Genomic DNA, 7,589 nt, shown 5'->3' on the forward strand with positions numbered 1-7,589 from the left:
GAGAAGAAACGGCCGAGCTGAGAAATCACCGCACTCCGGGAAAGAAGCTGCGGTATCTGCGTAACCAGAACCTCCGGTCCCCTGCATACTCCAACGCCGCATGAAATCCAGCACCAAAGGTGAGCCGGCGTCCTGCTTCCCACCACGCTCCCGCAATATCCGAGGAGAGGCAATCGGAGTCAAGCCCGACAACAGCGATCCTCCCAATGAGGCGAGGAAACGTTCACAGGAGCGGCGAGTCCCGGTGCCTGACCCCAAAATGGCGATCGCTTAGGACAGTTAAACTGTAAGCCCAGTTACTGTCGCGATCTGAATCCATAACAGGTCCCGCCTCTACAATCCCCACAATCGATGAATCATCCCAGGCATCTGAAGCTACCCTAAAACCTCACCAGTCACAGCAGCACATCTAAGGAACACCATTAGCTAGGATGACCTGAATTATAAAGCCAAAACACCAGGACATTTCACAAAAATAGAAGAAGGACTATAAAGCCAAAAACCGGGACATTTCACAAAAAGAGAAGAAGGGCTATAAAGCCAAAAACCGGGACATTTCACAATAGTAGAAGAAGGACTACAATTTTACTTCACACGATGAGAGCACTCCTCAGCAGAGAATTACAGAACAGGCAGTAAGAACATACATAAAATGCAATTTTTAAGCCCAGTATCTTGTCTGGTAATTAAATTGCTTTCTTGAAACAACTGCTAACTATCATAAAACATAAAAAAACACCTCCCACTGTTTTCAGTCGACCCTCTCCAAAAACCGGGACATGAGCTAAATTTCTTGAAATTTGCTGAGGCAGCTGGTGAAAAACAGGTCTGGTAATTAAATTGCTTTCTTGAAACAACTGCTAACTATCATAAAACATAAAAAAAACACCTCCCACTGCTTTCAGTCGACCCTCTCCAAAAACCGGGACTTGAGCTAAATTTCTTGAAATTTGCTGGGACAGCTGGTGAAAAACAGGGACCGTCCTGGCAAAACGGGGAAGCCTCATCACCCTACCATTAGCTCATCGAAGCAGCCTGATCCCAAAATGGCGGTCACAAGGGGAAAACCACACAGACAACATATCTGTCCATGTGCCTAAACACCTCGAGTGAACCCAAGCAGTCACCTGACCAGTGAAGCTAAGAAAGCCAAACAATAACTAAAACCTGAAGGACAACCACCACACTTCAGCACAAGTTATACAATCCTAAAGCCTGACTCCAAAATGGCGCCCGGTCGGGACAAATCACCCCGGAGCTCTCGCCTGCAACAAACAGGTCATAACAATCCATGCCAATTAAGCACTGGCCGAAACTCACAAAAAATTGACTGCTGGGCTAAACCAGCAGTTGGCAAGGAAAAGCACCCAATGACTTAGCTCCTCAACCCATGAACGATTAATTCAGATAACAAGACTATGCTGAATGCCCTTAACCTATCCTCCGACACAGTTGACTCCAACACTCCCTATCCTCCAGCCCCCCTGCGGTCCATAATGCACCCACAGAACAGAATTAAGGGACCGCAGGTCAGACTGACTCTCCCCCAAACCAACTCAGCACATGGCTTAAAACCCCATGGCAGAAACTCCTTCTCCATCATGTACCCCCCCAACCTCTCGCACAAAGCGAAAAGAAATTTTAAGCAAAGGCTGCTAAGACAACATCAAGAATGCCTAATTGCAGACTTATACCACTGCGCCACAAAAGGATTACGGAAAATGAATCTCATCTTCCACACACAGAATCCTAGGGGGGTGGAACTCCATCTTCAGATCCCATCTCCACATATATAAAACGACCACCACCCCTGTAAGCTGCAAACTAACGTTGCTAATCCCCAACCACCGCACTCGCTGTGAAAACTCCTTTGTGACCATATACAACAATGGCACGATCCTGATCCAAGCCAACAACGACAACCTAGAGGCCTTTGACTCACTCTTCCCCACATTACGACTTGCCCTCACCCATCCATCTCAGACCAACGCGAAAGACTCCCTAGCCTCAAACCACACACAAGACAAAAACCTTCCAACCCTTTCACCCACTCAACCCCCCCCCCCGTGGGTACCACCAACCTACCGCCCCCTAGCTCCATCATTCACCTCAACGCCTTCCTGATCTCGCAATATTCATCCCGCTTATGCTCACCCCTCTCTAGACTCTCACCAGACAATACACCCCAACCCCTCTCCAGTACAAGGGTCTCCCCTTACCCCCACCCAGTAACCAAAGAAACTGACCCACTGCTAACTGTCCTGAATGCTCTGCCCACTCTAAACCCAGTAATCCCACCGATACCAGTGATTACCCCCATAAACCACAATAAGATCACAGACAGAGGGAGGAACTCCCACACAGATTCGCTTTCTCCACCTATCATAACAAATCTCCCTCCAACAACCAAGGATCGGACGCGGGTCACACAAAGCCCCAACACCCCCACCCCTCCTTCCTTGAGCATAACCCAAAGATTGGCTCGACTACAACTCAAACTAGGAATAGCTACCCAAAATATTAACAGAATCTTATCTAAACTTAACATCCCCTCTACTCAAGGCCTACCCCTTCCACTCCCTGGCCCCCTCAACAAACTTAGACTCCACCACAAAAATTCACGACTGAGTTGGAAGACAACCCCCCACAGTAACCATCCACACAGACCCAAGAGAACGAGCGCTGTAATGTCCATGCAAGAGGCGATGGACCTTGCTGAATCCTATAAAGCAAAGCCAACCTCCACCACAAGTGATAGGATCCCAGTAATTATCGGTCTTGGGAGAGAAACCACAACCTCAAAATTAATGAGACCTCCAGCGCACCTCACAAACATTCCTAGTGCCCCCCCAATCTTAGAGCTAAACAACAAGAAAGTGGCCAACTGCATGCTCATCAATTGCAGATCTGCGAGTAAACACGCAACTGAACTGGCAGAAACCATCTTAACACATGACTTAGACATCCTGTTCCTCACTGAAACCTGGCTGAATGAAACCTCCCCACCTATCTTCGACATGCTTGTACCCCCAGGATTCTCTATCCTCAACAAGGACAGGAACAACCAAAGAGGTGGAGGGACGGCAATCATATTTAAAAAGAACATCTCTATAACAGAAATCGACTCCCTCAAATATCAAAATCTGGAATACCTGTCAGTCAACATCAAAATGTCTGACAACAAAAGACTTCACTGTCACCTCATCTACAGACCACCAGGAAACAATACTATATTTGGTGAACAGCTGGCCGACCTGATCTCGCACTGCTCACTCTCAAATGAGAACAACCTGATACTAGGAGACCTAAACCTTCACTGGAATGAGACAAACAACCCTCTAATGCAAACCTTAAATGATCTCCTTCACAACAACAACTTGATTCAACACTGCACTGAACAAACCCACGAAAGGCTCAATCCTAGATGCCATCATAGCCCATGAGGATGCAATCACCATCGTTCACACCCTCCCAGTCGACTGGTCAGACCATCATCTCATCCTCTTCCACATCAATCAAAAACACATCAAATTCCTAGCAGGAATGATCACTTCCACTGGACAAGAAACCTGAGACAGATCCCCTTGGAAGAACTAGAAGAAAGTCTGAACTCACTCTTCCCCCCCAATGAAGACGAAAGGTCCACTGTAGAACTTACCACCCAATATAACGAGGCCCTAACCGACATGTTGGACAAATTAGCACCCATGAAACAAAAAAAAGAGCAAGACCCTCCCATCGAGATCGTGGTTCAACTCTGAACTAAACATGGAAAGAAGACAGCTAAGAGCAACTGAAAGACTCTGGCACAATAACCCCTCGTCAACTCACCTCGAACTACTCAAAACAAAACGTAGGATGTATAACAAGCACATCGCGCACGAAAAATCCTCCTTCTTTTGCGACGCACTGAACAATGCAAAAAACCGCCCCAAAGAACTCTTCAACATTATCAGACAACAAACATCTAAACCAACTCCGGCTGCTATTCCGGCCTCCAAAGAGCTATGCAACAAATTTGCTAATTTCTTAATCGAAAAAATTCTGAAGATTGAGCTCTCACTGACGGCCCATCCACCTCCATCAAAGACTGGCCCGCTGCTCAGCAAAGATGATGCAAACCCACCCAGGCAACCTACCTCCAACTGGCTAACCTTCACTCCCACCACTGTAACTGCAATTATTGAACTAACCACCGGATCCAAGACCTCATCGCACCTTGAAGACCCCATACCCGCGAAACTGGCAAAACAACTCAAACACTGCTTAGCCCCCACCTGGACTGGGATCATTAACAGCTCCCTGGAAACAGGAATCATACCTGACTGCGTCAAAATAGGCTAGGTAACACCACTAATAAAAAAGGCTGGTGCTGACCCCAACGATCTTAGCAACTAAAGACCTGTATCCAATCTTCCTTTCCTAGCAAAATTACTAGAAAAATGTGTTTTCCGTCAACTCACCCACCACATGGACATCAACAACATCCTCGACCCACACCAATAAGGCTTCAGGAAAGGATGTAGCACAGAGACTGCCATCCTAAATGTCATAGATGATATGCACAAATCACTGGACAAGAAAAGCTGCTGTCTACTCATACTCCTGGACCTTTCGGCGGCCTTTGACACGGTCGACCACAAACTACTCATCAACACTCTCACAGATAGGGTAGGTGCCAATGGGGTGGTTGCACAGTGGTTCACCTCCTTCCTACAAAACCGATCTCAAAGAATAAAAATAGGAAACTTCACGTCCGACCTACACCCTATAAATAGTGGTGTCCCCCAAGGGTCAGTGCTATCACCCGCACTATTCAACATCTACATGGAGCCACTCACCATCATCCTCAAGCAAGCCAACATTCCCTTCCATCTCTATGCCGACGACACCCAGATATACCTAGAAACCTCCTCCCTAGCAGTCATGCAAAGACTAAACATCACCCTAAGAGAAGTAAAAGAGTGGCTGTCCCGTAACCATCTGAAACTAAATCAAAACAAAACGGAAATTCTTCTCCTAGCCAGCAAGGAAAAGGCCCCGAAGATCACGGAATGGTTAAAGGCTATTGATGCTCTAGACTGCACTCTCATCCCAGCAGACTCAGTGAAGTCATTGGGTATCACTCTGGACCCTAACTTGGATATGATTAAACACATCAAGAGCACCGCAAAAGGTGCCTTTTTCAACCTAAACCTATTAAGCAAAATCAAACCCTTCATCCACCAACGGACCTCAAACAAGCCACGCAATCCCTTGTCCTATCCAGATTAGACGACGGGATCGCCACCCTCACAGGCACGGCTAAACTACACCTGGCTCCACTTAGAACAACACTAAATGCAGCAGCCAGAATGGTGTCGGGAGTGAAGAAATATGAACACATCACTCCCGCGCTAACTGAACTCAAGTGGCTCCCAGTAGAAATGCGAGCTAATTTCAGAACCGCCTGCCTCACTCACAAAGCTCTACACACTGGCAAACCCACCTATCTAGCTGCCAAACTCAAGAAAGCGGGACAGACAAGAAACCTCAGAAGCACCAACTCTGTGTTTCTCATCCCTCCGAAAACCTGCAAACAAAAGACTATCTAGGTCCTTCACCGGAAATGCACCCAAAATCTGGAATGCCATTGCCATACATATTAGGACAAACTCTTCCTACAGAGCCTTCAAGAGCCAGCTCAAAACGCTCTTCCTCAATCAAATCCTCACAAAGTAAAAACGGATCCTCTTTAACTCCCGACCACAAGACAAAAGACCCAGAAACTACGTTAAAGCCACTCCTATCATCACTTCCCCTATATTTGGAACATTACTCCCCCTTACCTGAACATCAAACGCTCTACTCTACTTCGATTACTACCAGACGATTACAGATTAATGAACCTCCTTAGACCTTGGTCTCACTATTTACCTGGGCACCCTTGGTGTAATAATTTGTTTATAACAATGTAATATGTTTATAACAATGTTGTAAAGCGCTCCGATACCTCCGGGTCTGGCTAGCGCTATAGAAAACTCCAAATAAATAAATAAAAAAAAAAAATCACATTCAGCTGCTAATACCCTTAGACATTCAACATAAGCATCAGCTGATTCATTAAGTAATTGATGTCTAGTATAAAAATGATATCTCTCCATAACAATATGAGGTTGCTCAGTGAACCTCTTAAAATCTATCTATTGCTTCTGTAAAACAATCATAATCGCCACTCTCCATTCCTGCTAGAGTAGGAGATGGAGGTAAATGTTCAAATACATCATCAGCATGACTTCCCAAAGTATTTGAAAGTAACGCTTTTTCTCTTTTGGTGTTAAAACTGTCACCATTAATAGCTAGTAAGTAATTATTAAATTGCCTATACCACTTTTCCCATTTCATGCTGGGTTGGTTGAGACCAGAATAAAAGGGGGGTGGAGGATTTCCACAATTAGTACTCATGGTAAAGTAATAATGAAAAATGAAAACAAAGGTAGAATGGAAATATTAGAAAAAAAAACTTAAATGTCAATATAGTTAATAACACAAGGTGTGCGTGTCACCGAAACAAGCGGAGAAATGTCACAACAATAATGTAATAAAAGATAGTACCAGAATAATAAAGATGAAAGATGTGCGTGTCACCGAGGCATGCAGAGAAAAGAAGATGAAAGGTGTGCGTGTCACCGAGGCATGCAAGGCATATACTAAACAACCCAGTTAAATATGGTGGAGACCTGATGATGAGTTACGTCTCGTCAGCGCCAGGCATACGGCGTGAGGAAACAATGGGAAGTAAGTGTCTAAGATGTACGTCAGGAAATGTTCTTGACGTGTCCGGTGGAATTAGAATGCAGGAACTTGAAGAAAACAGCGGGTGGCTCGTGCATATTGCAAGGGAAGTTGAAAACAAACAGTGTTGCTGCCAGCACTCGCACAGACAGTGATTAACGCATTGAAATCCACAATCCTCAGAAACACTGAATCACCGAAGGCATGGAAGGTATGGTCAATGCTCCCAAACGTCACCGAAGGTTCCAAGACAGCAGCAGATGCGTGCAACAAGAGCCACACTGCATAAAACTGCCAAAGTAGCAGAAAAGACTGCAGAGTGCCTCCAAACAGGCCAAAAACAGCACAGCAGAGGGTACAATAATTCCTCGAACAGCAACTCGTCAGTAGTGCCAAAGGACGAAAAGCCAGGAAGTCCACAGAAATGGAAAAAAATCCAATTCAAACAAGCTGTGCATGTGAATGCTCCGGATCTTGACAGGGTAAGTGAAATCCCCAGATCGTCGCCAATATGTACTAAATCCAAATACCCACAGAGATTCCTTACGTAAGTAGAAGAGTCGTTTATTGGAGCATCTACCTTCTGAAGAGAAGCAGTGTAACTGAAGAAGAACTGTTCTTCAGAATGTGGAATGAATGCAGCATATTCAAAGGCATACAATAGTGGCGCATGGATGCAGAGGGAATACATCCAAGGTAACCGAACAGAAGAGATGTCATGCAATACAAACATTCTATTATACTATCACAACCTACAGTAGTAAAGCAAAGACCGGCGAGTATATGTCTTTGTCACTATTACATTGACAGCAGGG

Source organism: Lissotriton helveticus, chromosome 4_1 (assembly GCF_964261635.1).
Source record: "Lissotriton helveticus chromosome 4_1, aLisHel1.1, whole genome shotgun sequence".
In the NCBI taxonomy this organism is placed as follows: Eukaryota; Metazoa; Chordata; class Amphibia; order Caudata; family Salamandridae; genus Lissotriton; species Lissotriton helveticus.